Source organism: Thunnus thynnus, chromosome 5, assembly GCF_963924715.1.
Source record: "Thunnus thynnus chromosome 5, fThuThy2.1, whole genome shotgun sequence".
Taxonomy (NCBI): Eukaryota; Metazoa; Chordata; class Actinopteri; order Scombriformes; family Scombridae; genus Thunnus; species Thunnus thynnus.
In genome coordinates this window covers 24,338,358-24,365,771 of record NC_089521.1, presented here as the reverse complement: position 1 = coordinate 24,365,771, position 27,414 = coordinate 24,338,358, and the positions used below count along the sequence as shown (strand labels likewise).

General features: G+C 38.8%; 1 protein-coding gene and 1 long non-coding RNA gene across 9 annotated transcripts in view; one reads left to right on the top strand and one right to left on the bottom strand.

The window, feature by feature from the left end:
* shisal1b (shisa like 1b) overlaps nucleotides 1–27,414 on the bottom strand; it is a 107,472-nt gene that overhangs the window by 75,469 nt on the left and 4,589 nt on the right. The gene's annotated exons all lie outside the window — the stretch shown is intronic.
* The window catches only part of LOC137183331 (uncharacterized), a 108,544-nt gene that overhangs the window by 80,289 nt on the left and 841 nt on the right, over nucleotides 1–27,414 (top strand). For 2 of the 4 annotated variants that reach the window (XR_010928444.1, XR_010928446.1), the window contains exons 2-3: nucleotides 16,363–16,401; nucleotides 18,024–18,490. This is a non-coding gene — a long non-coding RNA (uncharacterized lncRNA). Of the gene's footprint in view, nucleotides 1–16,362; nucleotides 16,402–18,023; nucleotides 18,491–18,551; nucleotides 20,036–27,414 lie in introns of those variants that run through there. The other 2 variants (XR_010928447.1, XR_010928445.1) reach the window with 2 other exon arrangements.

Below are 27,414 nucleotides of genomic sequence, written 5' to 3'. Positions count from 1 at the left end.
GGAGAGTACTACAATGCCAGCAAGTTTCTGTTCCAAAAAAGGGTTGAAACTAAAATCCAAACATCTCTTATTAGCTGCTGAATATACAGTTTGTCATGGTTTATTTTGACACATGGGACAGTAAAATAATATTTAACAATGACAAACATGTATTTCAAAATAACAATTCCTGAATTTGTTACTGTGCCAAATAATGCTCCTAAAATCCCCATATTTCATATGTTGTTGTCTTGAAACGAAACTTAAAACATCAATAAAAGGGCTGCCTTATTGTGATTTAATTCCCTTTTGGTCAACTGTTTTAAACAAGATATGCTAGTACCATAATATAAACATATATTTATCCTGTTCTTTTTTTTTTTTAAATAGTCAGCGAGAGAAAAATCTACTTCTCAGATTTAAATCATTAGTGAGCTGGGAGGCAGTTTGAGGTTTTGGGTTTGCTATAACCAAATCAGTGGGGTGTGTCTTTAAGTAATTAAGTTACTTTAAAGTTAATTAAATTACTTTTAGTAAGATTTAGCATGCTCACATTTAACTGTCTTGCTAACAGTGCAACAGCGCAAACATTTCTGACACCCAGATTCAATTTGCTTTACCGGGATTTCTGGCTGACAAAACAATTAGTGCAGCTGTGCCACAGAGATGTGCAGTGTTTCTGCTGCCAGCTGCTCGTCCTGACATGACACTGATTGCGCATGGAAAGATACACTGCCACTCAGCAGGTTTAGCTCTGTCATTCACATACCAGCCTCATTAGCTAGCGGACACTGTGTATGGACTGAAAAGCAGCAATTAACCTCTTCCACTCCCCGAGGACGCCGGCGTCCATGGGTGACATTACTGTCTTTCAGATGCTGTAGCAAGCTAAGTTTTAAAGCTTCAGTGAAGATGGTATCATATGAAACTATGCAACCTAAGGAATCTATTGGTACCAACCATGTCATGCTATCTTGTCAGGAAGGGGGCTAAATAATGCTCCAAAGTTATGCTAAATTTTGTTGAGGGAAAACTGACATGGCCATTTCCGAAGGGGTCCCTTGACCTCTCACCTCAATATATCTGAATGAAAATGGGTAACCACAAGTCTCCCCTTTACAGACATGCCCATTTTATGCTAATCCCATGCAGTTTTGTGCAAAAACCATGCAGTTTTTTGCATGCAGTATAAATGTGTTATTTTCATCTATTCTAAAAATGGTGTGGTTGAATATTTCTGCATATCGGGGTCACTGAACTGTCTTGGAATTGCATAAATTGGGTATGACTGGAAAGCTGCGACCCTTGTCGACCCTTGCAACGAAGAGCCCAATTGTATTCATGTGTGATGATGTTAGTCCCTATAGTAGCCATTTCATTGTAGTGAGACCGTTTTTGGAAACTTGATCTCACTGTATAAAATGACCTATTGTGACCTCTTGGACAATCCCAGCCTCATGAAACTCCACAAACATAAATTAAAGACCTAGAGCATTCAGAGGATGTATGGCTTTCCTAGGTATATTGACAATAAGGGGGTTTCTGAGCGATTTCCAGAGCAGAAGTGCATGCCATCCAATCGCTGAAAAATGCATTTCTCAGAAATCACATCATTAATTTTTCTGTGGTGTTCCTCTAGGTCTTGGTGTCTTAATGTGGACTTTTGGGGGGATTTTTGACCATTTTTATCAGTTCTTGAGTGGTAAAAAATGGTTACATTTTGCACCAAATCTGTATAACAAATGGTATCAACTCAAAAATTGCTGCAACAACCTATGAATCATAACTGAGCATGGGGATGGCCATCATATATTTCTATCATAATGTTCTAAGCCCTTATACACTCTAAAAGCTTGACACAGTGCTGAGCTGTTCAAATTAATCTTCAGGCTCCCAGCTTTCAGATGATGTATACCACTTCTATGTGGCATATACTGTTGACCTGCTATTTCCCCCTAAACATCCTCTGTGCCCCCCAAAAATGGGTCTATGGTAGGGGAGTGGGAGTGGAAGAGGTTAAGGGCATTTCAAGATGGTTAAATTAATATATGAGCTGTGGTATCAGGAAGTTGAATCTAAAGCCTAAAAAGAATGACTAAATCCCGAGTTGGAGAAAAGAGAACTGAACTGCTCTACCATTTTTCTTCAGCTGTTTGAAAAGTTTTGTCTAAATAAAACTATTGATTTATGGAGCCATTAAGCTCTATGAATCATTAACATTAGCTTTTAATAATAAATCAACATCCAGAGGAAAAACGGGCAAATTGCATTGCTTGCCTGAAACAAGGCAAAGCTGCAATCCTTTCACACAAACTCTGTGTATGAAGCAGGATAAGGAGCAAGTTTAACATTCAACCAATGGATATTGATTACAGTGTAATGATTAAGACCCTTCAGAATTACGTATTCTGGTCTATGGAGTACTGGACTGTATACAGGTGCACAATGGAAATGCAGCACAAGAAGGAATGTGTTCTTTGTTAAAATTACATATATGCATTACGTAATGTAAGTGAATATGGTCACAAAGTCAAACATAAATCAGTGAGTCAGGAGGTACCAGGTTTGGTGGTAACCTCACCTTTTTTTCACATCCAAATAACCACTTTAGATTTTGTGCATTAATTGTAGACTGAAACTGCGGTTTAAACTCGCTCTGATCTAATGACTCACACAAGAAAGATCTCCATGTCTCAGCACTGACAATGTTGAGGTAAAATATGATCATTAATGACAGGAATGACAGTCAAATCTACAAAAACAAGACCAAGGTTCTAATTAAGACTGAATTTTCCTTGCAAGTTTTTTTTTTCTCTTTGGGATAAAATTAAATCACACAAACATGTTTGTGGTGTATTACAAGCTGCTCAATGTAATTCAAGTCTGTAGCACTTATCAACGATTACTTGACAGCCATTGAATGGAATACAACTCCTTGTGGGTGAGCACTGGGTCTTCCAGCTGTTTTTGTATTGCTTTGATTCTGGCTGCTCATTTGGGACTACCCGAAAAGTAATAGAACAGATTAGACAGTATCTGCTGATGCTCTTTGAGATCTGCTATTGCCTCCACTGCTTGAGATGTGCACAAGGCCAGGGAATGGGCGACACAGTGCACATTCACCATGTGCGGGTTGGACCGAAGCAGTATGCCTATGCAGCTTTTGTTTCTTCCTGTCATTACTGCCACTCCATCCGATCTTATGGTTTGCTTGGTTAATGGGACGTCCAGCTCTAACATCACTTCCTGGACAGACTTCACAATCTCCACACTCCTTCCATCCCTATACTCTTTATTTGCAACAAAATGAACACTCGGTTGAAATGTTTGAGTATCAATGATTTGGACATACAAGGCATTTATGGTTGGTTATGTCTGTAGACTCATTTGTGAGCAATGTCACAAATGGAGATTCCTTCACTTTCTTTTTTAGGGCTGCGTCTAAAGAATCTGCCATACTGGACAGCATTTCTGTGGCCATGTATTGCGAACTGTAGGAAACAGGTTTTTGCTGTAGAGGTACAAGATCTGGGACACCAACCTCTGTCAAAAAGCTACTAAACAACTCACACTTGGACAGGGGACCCCCTCTTGTGCCATCCAGTGAGCGGCTTTAAACAGCACCAGCGCTGCTTTGTCCTGCCAACTGGTCACCTTCACCTGAAATCTCTTTGCAGAGCATGAACATTGAGGCAGGACTTTGCTTAAAACATGACGAGTGAGGGTGGAGTGCTGATAGTTGGTGCATTTGTTTGATTTGTGCATAGACGTGCTGGTTTTGTTGTATTTAGCACAAATAGCACAGTACATGAAATTGTCATCCGCAGCCATTTGAATGTGATGAGCCATTGATTAGAAAGGTTCACTTTTTTGGGGAAGAGGGTGCAGAAAGTGGCAGCTCATCTGCAGCTGTTGGCTCATCAGACTCAGTAGAAGTAGAAGCAGAGGTAGGTATAGGCAATGTAGAAGTACTCTTGGTAGACTGAGGCAGGAAGTAGGGCATCAGAGGTAGATTTTGAAGCAGAAAATGTACCTGCCATAGTTTGTTGGCCAGCAATATGTTTGATCATTTTCTTTGGAGGCATTTTAAAACGTTTTCCTTTCACTTATTATTCTGTAATAAAATTTAAACGATAAATGACAGATTTCGGCTTATCAAAGCTTGACAGGGGCCATGTGCATTTTATTGCCATCTAAGTTGCCTTGATTGCTGAGGTGAATTAAGAGTCAATGGGTCCAGCTGTTGTCGCTAAGAGAGAGAGGCACCATGGTTGATTGAGACTATTGTGCGAGATATGAATGCACAGACGATAAGAAAATGGCGGCTGTTGAAAATATTTTTTCTATGGTTTCAATACAGCGCATCCCCTGGACGGTAAAGCATCATTGGTCATCATCGACATGAGTTAATATGGCATCGATGAGAGTTGATCATTCTCGACAGTAGCCGCATGAGTTTATTTACCAGTACCAAGTTTGTAGCCTTGATTGTCGAAATGAAATCTGTGCAGCGAGGATTGGTCTTGTTGCAGTGGAAATAGCATTGCTGCGATGATTGAGACTATGAACACGGGATCTCGTCAGACAGTAAGAAAATGGCGACTCAGATTTGTTGTTCATAATGTAGCACTATCAGGGAAAAAAATAGGGTGTGTTGATAGTGAGTTTACTGTGTCCTTTCAGATTGTAATACATCAGACACACAGGATGCATACTTAGCAACATCACTGTAATATATAAATATTGCAGTGCATACGTTTGCTCTGCAGCTACTCAGCTAAAACCATCATTTAAATTTGCTAGAAGGGTCATTTTGTCAGGGCTAATTGTGAAAGTACTAATTTACATTTCAAAATCCACTCGCAAAAATGTATCTTTTGCTTTGCAAAGCAAAGCTTTGGCCTTAAGGGATCCTGACATTTAAAATCCCATCAATCCATCTGTTAAAACTGACCCAACACATTCCCAGTTTGAATTTAAATGCAGTTTTTTCAGGGACCAGTGTTGCTGAGAACACATGAGCCTTTAACTTTCTCTCTGAGCACTAATGTTGTTGTCCACAGGATGTTCTTAGAAAACTCTGGCTGTTCACTTCATTTCCCGAATGGCTTCAACAGCAGACATGGAGTGAAAGTCTCCAGTGACAAGAGTCTGCCATTTTAAATGGTATTTGTTGTCATCCTCAAGACCCATTTAAGTTGTCAGCTCAAGAGCCTCTTTTGAAATCACAAGGGGAGAGGTGATTAAGAAAGACACAGACCAAAGGCTTGCAAGAAGAGCTGCAGAATAGACACTGGCCATTGTCCTCTAGAGGATTTATGCCCTTAGAATTTGAATTTGAATTACAGGGGATAACAAAAGTGGGAACTATGGCCACCACCTTCCCTCCATTCAAATAAAGGTCATTTTTAACCATCATAAATCATCCAAATGAAATACATATACTGGCTGTCGGGAAAATCTGCTACTGTCAAAAAATTCTCCTTTTTATCTTACTTAATTAAAACTGCAATAAATGGAAAAAATGACATGTGTAATGTGAAAGGGGTCTCTCAGCTCATTGTTTTGGTTTCACAAGCCAAAACTTTTCTGTTTTTGTGTCTCCCTACTCACATGAACCTTGTTTCCAGCTACAGCAGGCAACTACTTTCAGCAAAAAAACACTGATAAACCCACTGTATGGTGTCTGCCCAACACTAAATTACACATTGTCGACATATCCCTTGAAAGTATTGAAGTACTGGCTGTGCAGCCAAAGCCTGATATAACTTATTCCTCTGGGCCATAGAGCTTCAATGTTGACCAAAAACCATTAAAAACACATCAGTGAACCACATCACTGCACTGGGTGACATGTTCCTACATTACGATGCACAGTGCTTTATTTTGAGTAGAGCTACAACAATTTGTCAATTAATCGATTAGTTGCCATCTATTAAATTAATTGTCAACTCTTTTGATAATCGATTAATCGTTTTGAGTCATTTTTTTAAGAAAAAAAAAAGTACAAATTATCTGGTTCTGGCTTCTAAAATGTGAATATTTTCTGGTTTCTTTAGTCCTCAATGACATTAAACTGAATATCTTTAGTTTGTGGGCTGTTGGTGGGATAAAAGAAGATTTTTGAGGCCATCATCTCAGAGTTGGGAAACAGTGATTGTCATTTTTCACTATTTTCTGTCATTTTATGTACCAAACAGCTTGTCGACTAATTAAGAAAATAATTGTCAGATTAATTGATCATGAAAATAATTGTTAGTTGCAGCCCTAACTTTGAGTGAATCCCAAATACACCATCCTGCTGATGCAAATACTCACAGCAGCACCAAATGTCTATTAAACTGTGGCATACAATAGTACCAACAACAAATGTACCATTTACTCCTGTTTGAGTGATGTTTCTAAAAACAACAGTGTCAAGCTGTTTTAGGAAATGACAGAGATTGGTTGGCTTTGCTCTTCTCATAGGATTTCTTGACAGTAAGAAAAAATGAACACTGACCCAGTCCTTTAAATAAGCACGTTTTTTAAAAAGCTCTTTGATAAGTTCTCTAGATTTTCAATGATTCAAGTGATGCCAAACAGTGTTGCACTGTTTAAAGTCCTTGTGTGTGTCAGCTGCCACTCCACACTCTGATGCCACCGATCCTTCCTAGCCAGTCAGAAGGGATTAGCGAGTCCGTGAAATGCCTTTGATCAACAAACAGGCTTGAAAGGGACAAGACACTCCACTTTCCCGCAGCTAATTATCTTGAGTGAGCTACCAGGACAATGACAAAGCCAGTGCCAAAGCAGTCAGCTCTATACTAAATGCTTATCATTCCCTGTCACAGATAACATACCATTACAAGGTCACATCACTGAGTCACTGCATTGTGCTTGGTTGTAAATACTGACCTTTGAATTAGAAGGTGCCAGCTGACATTTTGGTCTAAAATATTTCATTTTTATAATATCAGGACAAGACAGGATCTTAAAAAGTAAAACTTGAAACTGTTTTACTATTCTAATGTAGCTATCATACACATCTGATTAAATATTTTCTGTTACAAAACATTCATTATGTACGATGACATGAGTCAACCAAATGCCTGATGCTATTTCAATTAAATAACTAGCAAAAGCTTTCAGATCACAATCTAATCTATCAAATGTATTTCTGAGTCCTCATTAGATGGTGTGCCTCTAAAATGCAATAATCTCTGTACAGTAACACCTGCTAAAAGTTCTTTAAAGCGAGAAGTATGTGGCCGTGAAATTTCAAAAGCAGTTGAGAGAACATCTATTACCTCAGGGCACCAGGAGACTCTTTCTATTAAGCTGCTTCGAGAGTTTTTAGAAAGCAAAAATAGACACTTCTAGAAGCTCAAAGTATTGCTGATAGGTTTAGAAAGTTGTTCTGATTTCATCCGTGGAAGAAAATGGTCAGGGGGGAAATTTATAGCCCCTTGAGAGAGAGAGTCAACCTTCCTGATCCTGCTTTAAGCTTTTATCTTAGGCATGTTCACATACATTCGTGTTTCTTTACTTTGAGTAGTGCTGTCTATGAAGTCAGAACAAAAACAAATATGGTTTGTTGTAACAAAACAGATAAAACACAACAATGAAATGAGAGACATGCATTTTGTTTTTCAAAGATGAATCTGGGTCTAAAGTGAAGTAAGGTTAAACCTAGCTCAGATAAGCCTTGATGAGCTGTCTACTTAATGTGCTGTGGTAACTATGGAGATATCCTCCAGCTCCTCCTGCTGAGAGATGAGAGGACGGGCACTGACCTTTAGCCTCTGCATACGCAACATCATTACTGCAGACAGAGGGGTCCTGCCCACAGGCGTGGACATGAAGTGTGTGTGTGTGTGTGTGTGTGCGTGCATGTGTTATTAACCCCCTTTTTTTTTGAGCCTGTTCAAAGCAGGAATGTTGTGCCATTGTTCAACCTCACTGCTCTGTATAAAATGTACAAACACAGAAGTGGGGGGGCACTGTTGTTCCACCATTGAGTTGGCAGTGGAGGTGGTTACACTGCCGAATCCACGTCTGTGTAAAAGGGAGAGCTGGAATGGCAGGACAGTCAGTTCAGTGTAAAAAAGCAAAGCCGGCATAATGAGGGGTCTTCTTTACGGCAATATCACAGAATCTCTGTTTAAAAGGGGCTGTTGTGTATGTACATTTGTAAGAAAGAAGCTCATTGTCCGAGAGAGGACACATTCTTTCCATCATCATCCATCACAGAAGAGAGTGTCACTCATAGCAGAGTTTATGTGCTCCGTCTTGTTTTGACTGGATAACTACTCAGACCAACCACAACAAAAGCTGAACCCAGATGGCATCTGAGTAACTACGACACATGATCAGTTGAGGGTCATATGATATTACCAAGTAAAAAAAGTTTTTAAAAATCAAGTAAACTGTAAAGGGTCAAAAGTTTAAGACATGTACTGAGCTGGAGATACTAAACATGCTGATTTTTCTTCAATTTCTTTCACAAATACTGTTTGTGCAACAACATATTCTGTTTTTTGGAGACAATGCCAGGCCGTTAATGCTAGTCATTACCATACTCTGGTCCTGCCCTGTTTTGATCACTTATTGGAAGAAAATACATCAAACATTAGAAGTATTTTCAACCACAATCTCTCATAGATTTGATGTTATGTATCAGTGCAATATCTCACAAGTGATAAACTCTGGCGATAGAGCACTTCTGGCAATTCTAATGGCTTTTTTGCATAAAAGTCTCGTAAATGACTAAAGCCCGAGGCTTCGTTGATTGATGACTGGATGGAGATAGTTCATCAAATATATATTGTAGAGAAATTTACATATTCTCTCAGAGTACAAGGTACATTTTCAAATCAGGTCAAGATGGACAGAGGACATTACACCTCAAAGACAAAAGACATAAAACACAATCATGTAACTTATGCATATTGTCATTCCTCCAAGTTCTATGTGTATAGTTCTGATGTGCCAACTGAGAAGAAGCTTTTTTGTTTTTGTTTTGGTACATCCTGGTTCTTATTTTTCTTTCTGTGGTAACAGCAACCAGCAGAGACTCCAGGAAGTCCCTGCTCCCAACAAGAAATAGTCTGGCACATAACCCCCTGTAAAAAAGTGAATTGTTGCTTTTACACTTAAGTTTTTGTATGGGTTAAGCAAACAGCTTTTATAGGTGTTGTTGGGGGGAAACAACTAACCCAATAATAACAACAAAATTTGCGTGTTTTCAGTTTTTATCCTAATCTAAGCAACAGCTGCTGACTGTAGCTTAATATTTCCCTCTAGCTTCTTATTATGGTATCAATATTCTCATCTAACTCCCTGCCAGAAAGCAAAAATGTGTATTTACTAAAATGCCACATGATTTTTTCCCCCATTAATTTACTCAAAATGTTCCTTAAATGTATGCCAGTGTTGTAAGAGGAAATTACTACAGATGCCATGTGACAATAGAGATGGCTTTCTTCTAACACTGGAATGTAACAGAAACAGTACTGGGATGCTTGATTTTTTTTAATATATACATATATACATACACACACACACACACACACACACACACACACACACACACATATATATATATATATATATATATATATACATATATATATAAAAGAAATATACAGGATATTTGTCATTCTTTTTCTGTTAACCCTATGGTTGCCAGTAAAAAATATGACTGAAAAAAAGAAATTCAGTTTATGCATTGAATGTGAATGGCATCAGAAATCAAATCCATTCCTAAAGAAGCCTCCCTGGGGTAAATAAATTCTCATTTTAATACCTATTTTTCTTGCAGCATATTTCACAAATCTTCCAAATATCTTCTCCATGACATTTACTCACACTGAAAAGCGTGTGCCATGAATATACAGTATATAGCTAAATGTCAGATGCTGTTATTTTACCATCTTCCTGAAGGTGAAATAAGCAGGGTCACCGAGCATCTCAAAGCAATCACAAAGTAAGTGAACATTGAAAGCCAAAGAAAAAAAGATTTTTTGGGCCAACAAAATAAAAGAAGCAGCCACAGGTGTTCTCATTTTAAAATCAATAACCAAGCAGGAAAAAAATGAGGCACGGATGAGAAATTGATGTGGAAAAGTGCGTTCCCTTTTCATCGTAGATCACTGGTTTGCTTTTCATGCATATCTGAAAGGACTCCTTTGAAGTAATCACATTGCAAGTAAATTTTATTTGCCCTGCTTTGATTGGTTTGAGGTTATTGGCAGATTTATAAGGATATGATGAGCAAAAATAAAATGATTGGCAGGAGAAGAGGGAGGCCAGTAGGCATGTGCGTATTGTGTCACATCAGTGAACTTGCTGCAGCCTGTAAGGCCTGTCTGCTCTGACTGAGAGGAGTGTGTTCACAGCTGACACACACAACAGGGGTGCCTGCAGTCCACTGGCTTTGCACGGGAGTTGTGCGATTGGCTGTATTTTGAAATGAGTTCAGAAGGCAACAGCTACAGGTGTTTCTATGTTAATATTATCTCTTCTAACACAAAAATATCATATATGTTGCACATTTTGCCAAGTTTATTCACAGTTGGGAAGCACATGAGGAAATATCCAGGTGGTTGTGCAGATATGTCATAAACAATGGGACTTCCAGCTACCTTACTAAGTGGTAACATGGCACAAGCTGAGCCTGATTACACTACACTGAGATATTAAAATGCTGCACACATTAACAGAGATTAATAATTGATACAGTTATGGTCTTGACATTTGAGAGCCTAGAGTAGGCAGTCAGTATATAAAATGGTCTGAAAGGGTATTCCCTGTCATATCAGATCTTCCACAAATATACCCTCTGGAAAAATAAAATAAATGTGCTAATTTGCCACCCAGGATGATAGTATGTGTGTGGCTACAACCACTTTTACCCTGCCAGCAACAACATTGTGCAACTCTTACTGTATGTGCTGCTAGCTGTGCTGCCAGTGATGTTGCATTAAACTTTTCAACTGCGCCCCCCGAGAAAATATTAAAACTTAATATGGTGACAGTCCTACAGCTAAAATACAGCAGCTTTCAGCCTGAGCTCATCTCTGCCATTGCTGCTCAGGGCAGCACTATTTCTTCCTCTCATGTTGGACTGAAGGCAGAATGGATGCTACAGCGACTCACTATCGCCCCTGAGATACAAAGTGGTATTACAAGACAGGACCGGCCGGGGCTAGCTAGTTATAGCATGCTCATTTAGTAGATATCTCTGCAACATGATATATAGACGTCTTTGACATAACGTCAAAACTGTTAGTTCTTCACATTCTGTTGATAATTTTAGTTACATTTTTTCATGTTTTAAACTAAAATTCTGGCCAAATCTTACACACTGTGCCTTTGTGTATTTCCACTTTAATAAAACTGCAAATGTAGTGACTGATGTTAACCTGCTAGTGGGCCCCTAGGCAATAATAAATCCCACTTGCTATGCACTGCGAACAGTATTCCTGTCCTGAAATACTATCTGATCCCAGGTTTGCTGTGTATTAATTTGAGCACAAATTAATATGGCTAAATGTTTGGGGCCCCTGGAGTTCTGGGTTGGCACTTTGCCTGGTTCGTAATCCAGACTTGACTGACTGCTGATGGGCAATGACACCTGATGATTGAGCTGCAGACAACTTTCTATGCAAAGAGATAAATCCACTGTGGCACATTTCTCTGGAAAAAATAAATAAGTTGACTTTCTTTCACTGTTCTTTTGATCTGCTTGCTGTGTGAATGCAAAGTAAAAGCTAAGGAGCTAAGGCCCTGGTTAACCTGCACTTTTCAATGGGGAGTATTAATACAGAAATTGAATTTCTTGTCTTGAATGGACCAATGCCAAGTAACGTAAAACAATACAAACAGTGGGGAGTGAATGTAAGAATGTGTACATTGAAGGAGACAGGCAGTTCCATTTTTGCTTTACAGAATGGAGCAGTCATTCAGTTTTCACTTGGCAAGTTGTGACAGCTGTTGTATTCATTGTGGTAACAAGCTGTTACAATGTCTGCTGGGTTTCCCTCTGAATCCTGATGTAGTCTCTGTCATCTTCTCCATCTGAGGATTCATTCAGCCAAAATGTTTATAACACTTTTTTCACACCCGCTGGCAGGGCTATCTTTCAGTTGGTTATGCCAGAGGTCTTCCAAGTGAGTCCATAAGCATACTTCTCATCACTGTGTTTACTTTGCTTCTGACACATATGGGGAATGCAACATTCCCTGTGCTCTTGTCTCTCCATCACATGCTGGATAAATTATTCACAAGTGATCACATTCCAGTAGTATAATTATCACTGTCCAACACCAACACCTCAGCAGTTTCTTAGCAACTGCTATCGGCACATTTTCTGCTTCCACAACAGCAGTCTTTTCTCTAGTTGAAACAGACTTATTGCATATGGAATTTATGAAATTATTCCACAGGGATTGTCCTAAACCCAAATGCACACATTGTACCTCGTGATCAAAGATATTTTACTGTTCATCCTTAGCTAATGGCATAAACATTTGTGCTCTCAGTCTCTCTTTCTCTGGTAACTAATGAGAATACATCCCTGGAAACACTAGCTCTTGATGGGGGAGTTACAGACAACAGCTACATTCACACTAGTTGGGGAGATGAAAAACCTCTGGACTGCAGTCGTCCATTATTCATCCACCCTTTAGTACTGGCCTGAGTTGTGTGTGGATGGCAGACCGCCGCCCAAGACAACAGGCTGAGGGAGTCAGCCTTGGTCCTAGCCAATGAGCTGGTGGCTCAGGTGGCTTTGTGGATGGCCGCCAAAACCAACAGGAGGGAGGTTCAGAGAATGGAACAGGGAAGTTGTTGAGGTTTTGTTTTGGAAGGTTTCAGATCAGTGAATTGCCACTTGGAGATGTTCACTCACAGGCATTTTGGTAGTACAAGGAATTAGAATCAGGACCCAAACAGGAACTAAAATATATTTTTTTGTGTTTTAATTTCTACTTAATCTCAAGAACAGAAAAGATTGTAAACTGCTAAAAAAAAAAAAACATAAGCTTCATAAGAGAGGTAAATTTTGCACGCAATGAGACAACAAGGTATTGTATGACTACGATGTTGATTCAGTGTTGGAAAGGAGTTGTTCAATGGTGGGAAAAGATTGAAAACACCAGAAAAGCAAGACAGCAGTCTGCTAAGTAGCACTGATCTCCTAAGTATTTTTTGTGGTTATTTTTCTGCATGATATGTAACTGCATGGAAACATTTAGAGCGAGACCAGCATATTGGACGGGCCAACAAATCAGCCAATATTAACTTATTGCAGATATATCAGTTTTAGCATATACGTATATCAGCCAGTATGAAACACACTGTACACTTACTTAGCAATACCTAACGATGTGTGGTGCACCAGGCAGTCACTGCTGTGACTCTCCGGCACCGTCTAGGCAATCTTCATACTTGGCATCAGCGCCAGTCTCTGGCACAGGATTATGGGGCTGTAGGGGATTCTCCAATGTGTGATCATATTTGTAATCCGGGTTATCCCATAGCGTATCCAGTTTATTTTTGAAGGAGCTGATGGAAGTAGCTGTGACCACTTCCTTGGGTAGATTGTTCCAAGTTCTTGCTGCCCTGTTTCCAGATCTCCATTCGCTTACCCTGGGCTCTATGAAAGGCCAGTGTTGGTAGTTTCAGGGCCCTGAGTCTGGATGGATAGTCCAGATGACCAAGATTATCCGAGAGTTCAGTAGCGCTCATTTGTACCTTCTTGATGCTGTTAACTAGGGTTTTTGTACTGTGGGGACCAGACAGCTTTCATGTACTCCAGGTGCTTCCTAACTAGAGCAGGGTAGAGTTTCTTGAACAGGGACACATTGAGAAATGAGAAAACTCTTCAGATCAATCCCATCGATTTAGCCTTTTTATCTTGCTATAGATATGTTCATAGAATTTCAGTCTCTCGTTGATCATCACCCCTAGATCCCTTTCACAGCTCATGCAGAGAGTGTACTCATGGGTGTGGGTGATGATGAAGTATGCCCTGAGCGTGAGTACTTTACATTTGTTCGGGTGGAACCTTAAAGGCACAGCTGCATCTGGTCAAGGCTCTGTTGCAGGATCATGGTATCCTCTTTAGTTGCTACCTCACGCAGAGCTTTTGTGTCATCAGTGAAGAGGTTAACAACGTTATCACATCTGGGAAATCGTTTATGAAGATGACGAACAGAAGTGGGCCCAAGACACTTCCCTGGGGTATGCCAGAGAGTGCATCCACGATGGAGGAGAACTTGCTGTTCGCACACACTTTCTGTGTTCTGCCCTTGAGGAGGATGGCAATCCAGCTAAACAGCTGGCCCTTAATACCATAGGCTTCAAGCTTAGCAATAAGCTGACAGTGTGGTACTGTGTCAAATGATCACATCGACAACACCTTTTCTCACTATGACATCAGCATATCTGTTGAGATAATGCAGGAGTTGCAGTGCTGTTTGTCTGTGTGGAAAGATGTGATTGGAGTAGGACTGTCTGGTTCTCAGGTGAATACTCCAATAAAGTGCTGTTGGAGCATCTCCGCCTTCTCCTTGTCGCTGTACTTCAGTGATTTGGGTTGGTCAAGGTTAGATAGCAAAGACGATACTTCCTTTTTAGTGTTGAGCTTACGTTTTGAATGGCGCCAAAAAGCCTTGGGTTCCATTTTTGCTCTTTGCTTATGTTCTCTTCATGTTTTCATTTTGCTTTTCTAAGTGCATTCTTGCTTTGTTCCTCAGTTTGACATATTCTAGTCGGCAGTTTTCACCACCGGGTCTGTATCTATTGACCATCCATTTCCTATGAGCCTTGTCTTTGTCCTTGTTCAGTAGTCTGAGGTCCTTAGGGAGAGGGAAATCCTTGTCTTGCCACGATGGAATACCTCCAGTGGTTATTGTTGGAATTAATTTGTCTCAAAGTGACAGGAGCTCTATCTTGATTGTGTTCCACAATTCATTCATGCTCACGTCTGCTGCGTGAGTCTACAGGTTCCTCAGCCACTTAGCCAAAGCCAACACCTCTCTCATCAAATCATAATTGGCGGCATTGTATTTAGATAAAGTCTTCAGTTGGCTGTGATCTAGGCAGCAGTGATAATTGAAGCTCAGGAGGAGATAATCACTGGTGCTGTGCAGTGCCAGGTGCTGTACGTTGGCTATCAGGCCTTCCTCATTACTAAAGATTAAAGATTGGTCATTATTCTTTAAAAAAACAAATGTATAATTATATAAGTTGTTTGTTTTATGAAAAAAGTAATAGCAGCCAATATATTGTTTTTGGATTTTTGTAACTCTTAAACATTGTTAGTTGTATTAGCTGCAAAAATCCAATATCTGCCGGGCTCTAGAAACAATTAGCAAATTAACTTGAAATAAATGTAAGTGTCATCTTTGTTTCTCTTGCTCTTCCACTCTTTTCGTGTTTCTTTTGTTTTTAGAGTAGTTGGAATGTCAGTTACAAACTTTTGTTCAAAACAAACAAAGTTCCCATCATAAGGCATAATACTGATAATCAGTTTTGGCAGTATTGAGACTTGTGTTTTATCAGTGAACAAATGCCAGCCTTATTTATCGGAAAATACTACATCAGACTGAGAAACTTTTTGTTTGGAAGAAGCAGTACAGAAACCAAAACTAGACAAATACAGGCAAAAATACACAATGTCTCTTGTAAAAGTTCCTGATGTCAAAAAGGCTCCCGAGTCTCCTGCTGAGTTTAGGCGATCACACATTACAACACATTCAGGCGGTCACTTTGGATCCCCTACAGGGAGCCAGTGAAGGGGCGGTGATCTGTTCTAAAACTGTTAGCAATCTGTCTCTAGAGGAGGCCATTTATCGCACCCAATGGCTTTAACACGGTTGTCACAGCATGGACCTGTATTTGATTGAAATCCAGATTGTGTGGAAGCAACTTTCTTCACTTCCTCACAGTCTATCTATAATCAAATGCCTAGTTGCTATTTGGAGGAAGCGTTCAAACAGGAGCTGACGACTCAATTCTCACAACAGCCAATCTCCTGCTTTTGCTTCTCTTTCACATCGGATATTAAAGCTGAAGCTGAAGGTCTGCACAGTCCTCTGTTTTCTTATCAGCTTGCTATAGGAACTGGGCTTTTTTCTTTGCTCAGTCTTATATTGACATTTAAAGCATTCCTTCACTAAGATACACATTAGTGTGATACGAAACAGTTCATATCCTTCTGGTTTAATTGCTTTTCACAATCTGATGCAAAGCTGTATGGGATGTTGACTGATTTCCTGTTAAGCTCTTCCAGTCCTGATTAAACAAAAGAATGACAGATTCTGAGCACAACAGGCTACAAATGCTATTGAACTGCATTTATCTGATGCTGATTTGACATAAAAATTTACATTTCAGGTTGGTGCACATTACCTACAATTGCTGTTGTCAAACAAGGTAAGTACCATGTATTCAAATTCAGTATTTAAATTCCTTACAAAACAGTGTGTCATATAATAATTCTATACTTGGCTGATTATTTAACAGTACAGTAAAGTGAAATTAGATAGGCGTATGTGTCAAATACCTGTGACAGCAGAATTAATTACTATGCCCTTTAGATTGCTCCCTTAAGCACAGCTGACAGATGTCCAATGCATCTGCAGTGTTCTTCTGTTGCTGGTCTAAGGGGGTTGGAGCTAAAAAGCATTGCTCAAGGGCACATTAGCTATGACTGAAGAGGTGAAGGAGAGTATTATTCACTCTTCAACAAATCTGGGCATCAAAAGCTTATCACATTTCACAACTCCACTTCTTTGACATTTAGGTTGCTGCTGGTTTTTTGAGTGCTTTCTTTTTATTCAGTCCTTCACAGCAGAGAGGGGAAAGTCACAGATGACAAAAGCCCCAGGCCAGATCAAAACCAAGGACACGGTCATATGAAGTGCACCTTTCACCAACTTTCTCACCAGAACACAATGGCACCATGAATAAACCTGAATACTAATCAGCTTAGTGTCCAAAAAGAAAGTTCAATTAGAAAATGTGAATTGAGTTCATCTTTGTCCACTGGTGCTGGAATAGGGGGGACAACGAGACTTTTTGTCTCCCCATTTTCAGGTTTTATGGTAATAAAGTGGTAACGTCTAAGCCAGGTATTACGGTCATAGTGATAATGTCTAAGCCTAACATGTTGGACCTTTAAATCCAATCATAATCATGTGTTAGGTTTCAAGTTGGCACATTTTAGGATGCTAATTTGTGAATGATTGAGGCTTTTTCTTTAGCACAATGCAAACTCTCACTCAGTAAATGGGATTCTCCAGAGAAGCTTCTTCAGTGTTTCAGACTACTTCAACTATATATATATATATATATATATATATATATATATATATATATATATATATATATATATATATATATATATATATTTTTTTTTTTTTTTCAAATTCACTAAATGTTGGTGACATTAACATGTGTCAGTAATTAAAAGTTGGCTTTCTGTTATTTGTTTTTCATGTTTTCAATACTGAAATTGCAATTTAATATTTTTGGAGTGATTTTAAAGCAGATTCACTGAAATACATCATCAGTAATATACAATACAAACAGAAGTATAGCCAGATGGTGTTGTTGCTTCACAATTTGTGATTCTTACTATTCATACTATTACCAACTGCACTGGTTTCATTTGATCCATAGGTTTTACTCATCACTAGCAATTGTTACATAAGCTTTCAGATGGGTTTGTTATGCTCCACACATTCTGGTTAACTTTAAAATGCTGTATTCAAATTCCTAAACAATGTGCATGATGGTGTTTACTTAAGTAGTTAGTAGTATAGTATTTTCTCAAGTCTTAATCAAGGGGTTTGACTTTTCAATGTTATACAAGATTATGGCAATTTTTGAAGGCCATTTGATATTTGTGGGGCAAATATATTATTGGCAATCCCTGATCATATTTGTAGCTGTCAAAATTAAAATGTTCATGTCCAGAAATGTCCTGGGCAGCTGTGTGTGTCTTAAAATTATGGATTTTTGCTTCCAAGATTATGTTTTCCCTCTGTGTTTAGTAGGTGGAATGAGAACCTGTCTGACAGGAGATTTGCCATGGATGCTGACCATGTACTGACGCTCCATCACTCCTAAGTCTCTGTTTGGGTGTTTGTGACCTACCAGACCTGGACAAAGACCTGGATCAGCCTGCTCTTTGGGAAATAATAACCACTGTCACAGGAACAGGTTGAAGGTTAGGACAGAAATCCAATAATAAACCTTGCTAAGTACTTGTTCCAGCATGCAGCTGGTTGCTGCATTGACATTCCTCATATGTCAATAGATCCACTTTTTGATACAGCTAGACTAAAGGGGGTTGACACTAGAGCTTTGTACAGCAAATGTCAAAACCGAGTGCTTTCATTGGCTGGCCTTCATCCCCACAGTTCAAGTTGACACCAACAATGATTCTTTCTTTTAAATGGAAGATGACATGCTGAGTCAGTCAGTGGAATTAAATGGCAAAGCTGTTGGAGACTGCAAATTTCTATGGAGTGTTGTTTTCAACTAATTTTATGCAAGTAAAATCCAGTTCCCATTTACAGGCGGAGCTGGTTCCTGACATGTTCCAATTGAGTTCAAGTCAAGTTGTCAGTCAAACACACTTGGTACTTGCAGCGGGACGCCTTTCAGATTGCATCTCTCTGGCCAATAGCATTTCAGCAGTGTATGAGACCAGTATGTGTACTTGTGTTGCTGAGGGTTTTATCTGCTGTTAGTTTAAATTTAGTCAGTAACTGCAATAAGACATAAATAAACGTAAGAATTACTTTTTCTTTAGTTTTGCCCATTCTCTGTTTTGGTTTCTCTCAGAGATCTTGCGCCTGAACCAAAACATATCCACAAACAAACCACATCTGGTAATGTGCTACTCCGTGACATTAATTAATTTTCCAGTGTATGCACTTTTCTAGCATAAAAGCTGTAAATCACAAAAGCCTAATGGAGGATTCATAGTAGTGCGTTAATGGGTTATGGGATAGTCTCAGAGCCCACGGGTGTAGCCACAAAGACTGTAGCTGATGAATAATTCCTCAAATATGTAACAACATGTCAGGGACATGAGGCTAAGAAGATACCATGCGGAGACCATAAGAATTGAGATTGGCCATCTTTGGCTGCTTGTATTTTCTCTTACAAGTTTCCAATGCTGGTTAAGACAGTTGATAGTAGAGAAACATTAAGAAAGATGAAGAAATGGACAATAATCATCTCCTTTTCAGTAACACACATATAGAAAAGCCATTTGCACTGCAAACCTTCTGCTCACTGCAATCACAGCTCTCTGTAACACAGCAAATGAACGAATATAAACATGGCAATTGCACAGCAGTAGTCTCCTATTCTGTAATGAGACGACAAACCTTCTCATCATCGCTTTATATCAAAGTGAATGAAATATTGTAAACACAATTACTGTGTGGACTATAATTTAAGCATGATATGGCCTGATTATGCACAATACATCCATCTGGTGTTGTAGCAGTGCTATCAGTGGATGAAATCTGACACTGCACTATAAATCAGTCAGGTGTTACCCCCTTGCGACATACACTGTATCAATCCAGCTTAAAGGACCAGTGTGTGGGATTTAGTGACATCTAGCGGTGAGGTTGCAGATCACAACCAACTGAATACCCCTCTCCCTTCCCTTCCAAGTGTGTAGGAGAACCTACAGCTGCGAAACTATCAGAAACATGAAAGGCCCTCTCTAGAGGCAGTGTTTGGTTTGTCCCTTTTGGGCTACCATAGGCGCATGGCGGTGCAACATGGCATCCTCTGTGGAAGAGGACCCGCTCCCTATGTAGATATAAAGGGCTCATTCTAAGGTAACAAAAACATAACAATTCTTATTTGCAGGTGATTAAACACAAATTAAAACATACTTATGAATATTATATTCAATTTCTGCCAAGTCCATTCTGCTAGATGCCACTAAATTCTACACACTGCACCTTTAAGTGGCTTGCAGAAGTCATAGTGTGTATGACAAGTTGGCTGAGTTTGAAAGATGTATCTTCAACATGACTCCCCATCTCAAAGTGCTAATTATTAAAGGTGACTAAGATGATGCAGGCCTACAAAAAGGAACAAAAACTGTTCCTCTGTGTAGCCTCAGTAAAATGCCTCTTTCCTTGTTTACCCCCTATGAACCATGTGAATAAATACTATGGCAGCCTGAAGACCTGCTCGACCCAGAGGAGGTCCATTTAGCTGCCAATAAAGGAGCATATGTGATTATATCCTCTAAATTTGATTACGGAAGGAGAGATGAATTGCACTTCCGATGGCTCTAATTATGTTTCATGGGGGTAACCACCACAACATCGGTGGGAATGTACTTGCCTTGCTATATTAAACATTCTGCTTCAATATGAATTATGCATACCATATAAATGTTAAAGTGGATTAAGTGCCACGATTAACACAAATTCAATTAAGTGAAAAATGCTGTGTATAGTGGAACACTTGTCATCGTAATCTCAGACTTACAAAGTGACAACCGAATACTGCCTACATCATTACTAAATATTGTATTTTGTTGTTTGAGCCTCCTGCTGGAGGTGAAAGCATCCTGAATGCAAAGTACACCATGAAATGCTTTCCTATTTTGATATTTTTCCTAATAAAAGCTTAGTTTACTTGACCCTTTTCCAGAGGTTAAGATTAGGAAGATTTTATTTCAGTGACAAATAAATGATGGTAAATGTGGAAAATTGCAAGATCAGTAGTGCTAAAGTAACATTTTTCTGGTGTTTTTTAATACTTTTGGAAGGTTTTTGACTAGTTTTACTCTTACTTTTGTTTGAGTTTAGTTTTAAGGTAAATATTTAAAAGGTATTATTTGTACAATTAACACAACTAATAGGAGGAGCTCAGCCACTTTGGACACTGAACAAAATATCCCTAAATATCCATTAAAAGTAACTGAAACAAGCATTTTACATAATTAAACAGTCATGCCAATTTCTCAAACTGTAACTACTAATCCAGCTGTATTAAGTAGCAGCTAAATAGTACAGAAGATCTCATCATAAAATTGATCAAAATCTCAACAGAAAATAAATAATTAAACATATGTCCTTCATACATAATGACTTTAATTATTTGCGCTTTCATAAATGGTATACATATTTTGTTGTGTTTGGTCTCTCTAAAGTAAATCATAAAAATGGCAACGAGTAGGTCTAATGAGAAACCCCTTGCTTGCTACAGCATGTTCAAGCCTATTTCTCTTGAAAGAAAACAAGCACATCCTTGGCCAAGGCACCAACAGTCTGTTAACAGCTTACCCCGCAGTGTAAAACGCTCTCTGTGGGCACGGCGGTGGCAGGAATAGCAACGTACTGTTTGGCAAGGACATTAAGTCTCTTGAAACAGCTTTCTTTGTTTTGTCACCAATAAAGTGCATTTTTAGTTGAGAGGAATGGCTCATTTAAGTAAACTTTCTGCCATCTTTAGCTCTTCGTCTGTAGCACAGAAGAACTTCATTTTATTATTGCAGCCTTCATTCAAATCAGGCAGCCTCATTAAAATCGGGCAGAAAAAGTTATGAGACACATGACAAAACACGGCCAGTCATACACAAACACATACAAAGAGCATCCGAAACAGACATCTCTTAAAAGCTCCTTCTTTTTAAGCTGTTTACATAATCATAACATAAACATAGGTAAACATGTTTATACAGCTGATTATTCCAACAATACACATGTTGGGTGTAAAAATTCAAAATTAGCTTATTTAGCTCTGGCCCCTCCCTAATCGTGACGTATTAGGCAAGACTCAGGTTGGCATGTTAACCTATTTTGTAATTCATCCAGATCCAGCAGCGCTTGAGAACTGCTTTGGTGACTTCTAACACTTAAACCAGAAGCTGTATCAAGGATTACTCATCCTCTGACTTGTGAAAAAATTTGTCCCAATTCGGAACTTTTTCACCAACAATGCTTTTGAAGTTCAGCAGGGTAGGGACCTCGCACTTCAATTTGTTCAACACCCCAAAGCTATGGTGTTAGATTAGCGAAAGCAACACCAGAACCCATTTTTAGCTGGCTATAACAAGTGGCGAGACGAGAACAGATGAGACATAGCATGAGGGGCATGACACAGCGGAGCCAGAAGTAGTGCCTTAATAAAAACTCCCACCTGATGTCCCACCCTCAAAATCCTGTACCTTGTTAAAATTTCCCGGCTGAGCCATGAGAAAAGTAGCTAATGTCTCACTTCATACTTTGGTATCACTCAATTATTGCAGAGATTCTCAGCAGTACACTGACAGAATACCATCTAGGACTGACTACTTGCTGTACAATAGGCCAGCAGATTCTGAACATAATTCATGTCTCACAGGGTGACCATTTTGTAGTGGAGCTTCTTTAACAGGCCCTTTTATAGAAGTTCAAATTTAACAGCCATCACATGCACAGGCTGTATGCTCAAAATATGTTTAATAAAGATATAATGAGACTTTACTTTGTCTGAATGAGTGAACTCACTGCACTTCCTTTTCATTTGTCAGGCTGGTTATGTTCAAAACATCACCACTCTCTGCGATAAAAAAAAACAGCATAAATCATTCTAATTGAGCATTCTCTAAAGCATTTTAACTGGAACACCTCCTCTCAGAAGATTTACCTTGTTAGAGTGAAGTAACAATGGTCTGCCAATTCAAATTCAATAAATACCCACCTATTTAACTATGCTGCATTCATTTCTAGAGCACAGTTTTCTAATGAGCAACAATACACACAATTTGAAGATGAAATCACATAATAACATTGGACCCATAACTATCCTGCAAGGTAACACAGACAACAACCAAATAATTGCCCTTGTGGAAGTCTCTTGTCCTTGATAGGGATCAAGTATCCTAGCACAATTATTTCAAATTATACTAAACAATAAAACAGTCGAATTGTCTTGATAAGATCGTATTCTTTGTCTTTATCAATTCAAGTGCCCATTTAGGCAGAGATGTTGCTCATTTTCCCTGACTAATTGCATTCACCGGGCTTGGACCTGCTATGCCGTTATAATAGGATTTTTTCTTCTTTTTTTAAAACATTTTCTAAGGGATTATAGGGCCAGTGGGTATAACTCATAGCCTTCAGTACATGCGCTTCCTAAAGTCAGTTTCATTTAAGAAGGTCAGAATACTTTGGAGGGCCTGGGGCCCTGGGAATCCATGCTTTCATACTGTCTACACATTAGGGATTTCATTTCATCCCCTAATGAAAGTGGTTTTACAAAATGGCTCTGGAATATCTCAAAGTGTTGGGTCTCTAATTTCTTCAAAAAACTGTGGTATTACATGAAGATATACAACATGCATGTCAGACTTTATGATTCACTCACTGGTTGAAGTCTCAGCAGGTTTTTAGGATTACATGAGATTGCACCACTTGTAGAGAATGTAGGAAGGTCAACCTTTGGACACACTGTAATTTCCAATCAAATCAAAGTTCTTTGTGAAGTTTACTTATGATTAAAGTGACTATACAGGCACACTTGCGAAAACTACACACTATTCAAGTTTGGCCTGAGAGCAGGCAATAATCTTGTCAAAAAAATCCAATTAAAAGCACCTGGCTCCTGAGGAAACAGGGGAGACTGGTACTTTTTAAAAAGCTATTTCTGGGAGCCGCAGGCTACTGGGGGCCTCCAGGTTCTGCTTCTAATAGTCTGAAGGAGATGGGGTTTCTATTCTAACAACCAATAGACTGACATAAATAGGGGGACATGCACACACACCAATAAACACAGACTTCAAACCTATCAACCACTCTACCATCCAACAAAATGTATACTCTATTCACTTTATTGGTATTCTCATCATTTTTCCTTTCAAACGTCCCAGTTACATCACCATCACACTTGTGAGAATCCATTCTCAGCCCTCTGAACTAATTAGAAGGAATAGCCCAGTAGAAAACTTAGAAAAATTGGAAAGCACTGCATCTGAGGATTGGACCACAAAAAGTGTCTGAAATGTAAAGTACGTACCATGGTCCATAATTTCACAACATTAAATGTACTGTACTTTCTGAGATTCTTGGAGGGAAATCACACAATCTCATTTATTACTGCAAGAGGTAATTTTGGTGTTTGTGAAGCAGGAAAAAATCTAAACTGCCAACAGAAAGTAAAAAATTAAAATAAACTGTAACTGTCCCTGTTGCTTTTGTGTATCTGCAGACTAAAATCGCTACCTCTTTGACCAGGGTGCATGAATGTTGTGACTGTGAATTAAGGTCCTTCATGAGCAGTTCATGTTACGGACATTTGAACATTTTAGTGCAACATTAGTCTTTGGCCAAAGTAAAAAAAAGCCTGAAAATAACTGTTTTTCCATTTTCAGGAAAATTATTAGGCTAACTGCTTAAGTCGTCACAAGTGATTACGGCAAGAAACAACAGGAACAAAATAAAATTGCCGCTCCTGATCTAGCTTTAGTGCTGCTGACAATGAAAGTACAGACTTCATCCTCAGTGACAGAATAAAACATTTCTTACTTTTCAAGGACATTCCTCAGTTGGATGTTACCTATTTAGCTCTGATTTTATGGTAGAATGAAAAGTAACTGAACTGTTTTAAAAGAAAAGAGAACTTATTTTACACATCAAACACTGCTTACAGGTCTTTGGGTGTACTACTGTATATGTATAAAAAAAGAGTTCCACAAAGTCTGCTACATCAGTTGGAGCTGGAGACTGAAGTTTCAAAATGAAAAAAATCTGGGGATGTGAAGCTGGAGAAGTGAGTCAACCAGATTTTCCAGTAAATTACTGGCTACATGTGGCACCTCAGTCAGACAGATGTCCGCACTAAATATAACTTCCACAATGAGGGGGATGTGAATTTAAGTGGTGGTCACTTTTCAGAATAATAAAACATAACATGGAAACTTTCAGCAGTTTCATCTGTACATACAGTATCTGCCAAGCACGAATAAAAATAATACAGTAATCGTTACAGTTTATGGCTCTTTTGTTCCTAAAAGTGATGGACTACCCTTTAACATCCCCTACCAATCAAAAGAAGGGGAAACAGAGCATGGGAAGATGAATAAAGTGCAGAGGAGACCAATCACCTCTGCCTGAAGGGTTTTCAAAGTAATTGAAGCTGAAATACAATCACGATGTGTCAGGGTGTCACAGGAGGCAGCTAATTGGGGGCAACCCCTTGTACGCCACGCAGTGATTAAGAGGGAGATGGCATTAGGGGATTGGAACAAGTTTAATTGGGTGTGTTGAATGATAACTTTTGAGGTTTTCTGTTCATTTGTGTGATCTCTACATTTCTAGTTATCTACAAAGAATAATGGACTAATTCTTCTGATCAGCTCAGAGGAAAGAGGAAGAGTATTCACATAAAGGTGATGCAACAAGGATGTACATAATTGGCCCATAAATCAAAGCATCTCTTTTAGATTTGCACCTGCTTTTTTAATGGAAAAGGCTGTGATGTATCGCTCTTTGAAGAGAAGCCTGGTTTTCCATTTGGAGCATGGAGTTGTAACTGGATTTGTGACAAATATGATCAAAATAAAAGACCTACTGCAAAGCATGTTGCAAATTAGTTTGCTGAATAAAAGATCTAAGGAAAATTATTAAAGGTGGTTTTTGTTTGCGCTGATCTTGAAAAACATCTTCATTTGTAAATGGAGTTCATGCTAATTACAGTTTTCAAATTAAATTAGTTGGAGAAAAAGCGTGAAAGCAGGGCAGTTATTGCATAGTAATGTGCAAGAGCAGTCTGCTTAGCTTTTTCAGCTCTACCAGTTAACATTATGTTATCAACCATACATTTTACCCCAGTGTATAGCATTTGATATGCCTGCCTGAATTTATTTTACAAATTGTACTGAGTGTGAGGGGAATTACTTAGTATGACGTGACAGTGTCTTCCTCAACAACTGTCAAACCTGGAAAGTAAATCCAATTCAAAGGAAAGGGAATATTCTCACACATTTCCTAAAAGAACCGAGACACAAGGACAGAGAGAGAGAGAGAGAGAGAGAGAGAGAGAGAGAGAGAGAGAGAGAGAGAGACGATACGCTGGTTTCCATAGCAATTGTCGGCACTGTCACATGGTTACCTAGGAACTAGTCCTGTGATGCTGTGCAATTTATTTGTTTATGTTTGGCAAGTCTCCAGCTGTCGCTTACACAGAACAAAGCACATCTTGCCATTTAATTTCTGAGAGATATATAACTTGTCGCTGATATTTGAAAGGTCAGAGATGGTGAGATGTCAAGTGTGCCGTGAAGGGCACACTTGTGCATATCTCACATAATTTATCCTTGAGTACCATAATTACATCTTAACACGCAGAAAACAATGGGTCATATGCAGGTCAAGAGGACTGCACATAGGCAACATCTACCCTGAAAGTAGAGTGCAGACTGATCCATGGTCAGTGGATGTGTATGATAGATAGTAAAAGCAAGTGCGTGATGCGTCATGAATGAAGATGAAATGCTAAAACTGTCTTGGATAATTTATGTTAGTATGACTCACTCTTCAAAGCCTTCAATTCACCTTTGAAAGACAACCAAATGCTCCATTTGTCTGAGAGCATGATTCATTTATTTCCATAATTCCATTACCAGGGTGGGAGAGTCATACATTTCAAGCAGCAGGGCCACAATAATCAGATTACAAAATATTTGAACCTCTGATTAATAATAGATACTGAACTAAAACCCTGAGTAATGACATTTCAGATACTCAAAATACAAGATTGGTCAGAAACATGTCCAAATATTTAGCTGCGAGATTGTAGATGATAACATACATGTAGAGAAATTTAATTACAATCTACAATAATATTACATGGCCACATATCATTATATTACAATACAATATTAGAAAGTAATTCACTAACTTTGAAAAATAATAATTTCCTCAACAACTTCTCCCAACCTTAGTCCTAGTTTTCTACAGCTCAATATTTTATAATATAGGCTATATCATTTTGTGAACAATAATGAAGTACAGTTTTAAAGGTAAGATTGAAAAAAATGCCAGTCCCATCACAGTGGCAAGTATGGACAATGTAAGAAGGTGAGAAAATTAAGTGTGTTTACATGACATCAAGGGTGCAAGAGAGTGTTAACAGTGTGACGAGAGGCTTTGAGCTCATCTGCCTAATGAGAAGACTGACTTGATTAAACCCTCTTCTGTCACTGCATAAAACCTACCGTTCTCCTAATCAGAGATCACTGCAATTACGGATCTCTACAGAGTGGTAAAACATGACTGCACAAGTGTTTGTTTCACTTTAGATGAAGACGCTCAATCACAGGAGACTATTAAGCACAGCTTTCATGGTGCAAGTAAAAAAAAAAATTCCAAATTCCAACTCCAATTAGTGTAGTATCTATAAAATCATGTCTAAAATTGT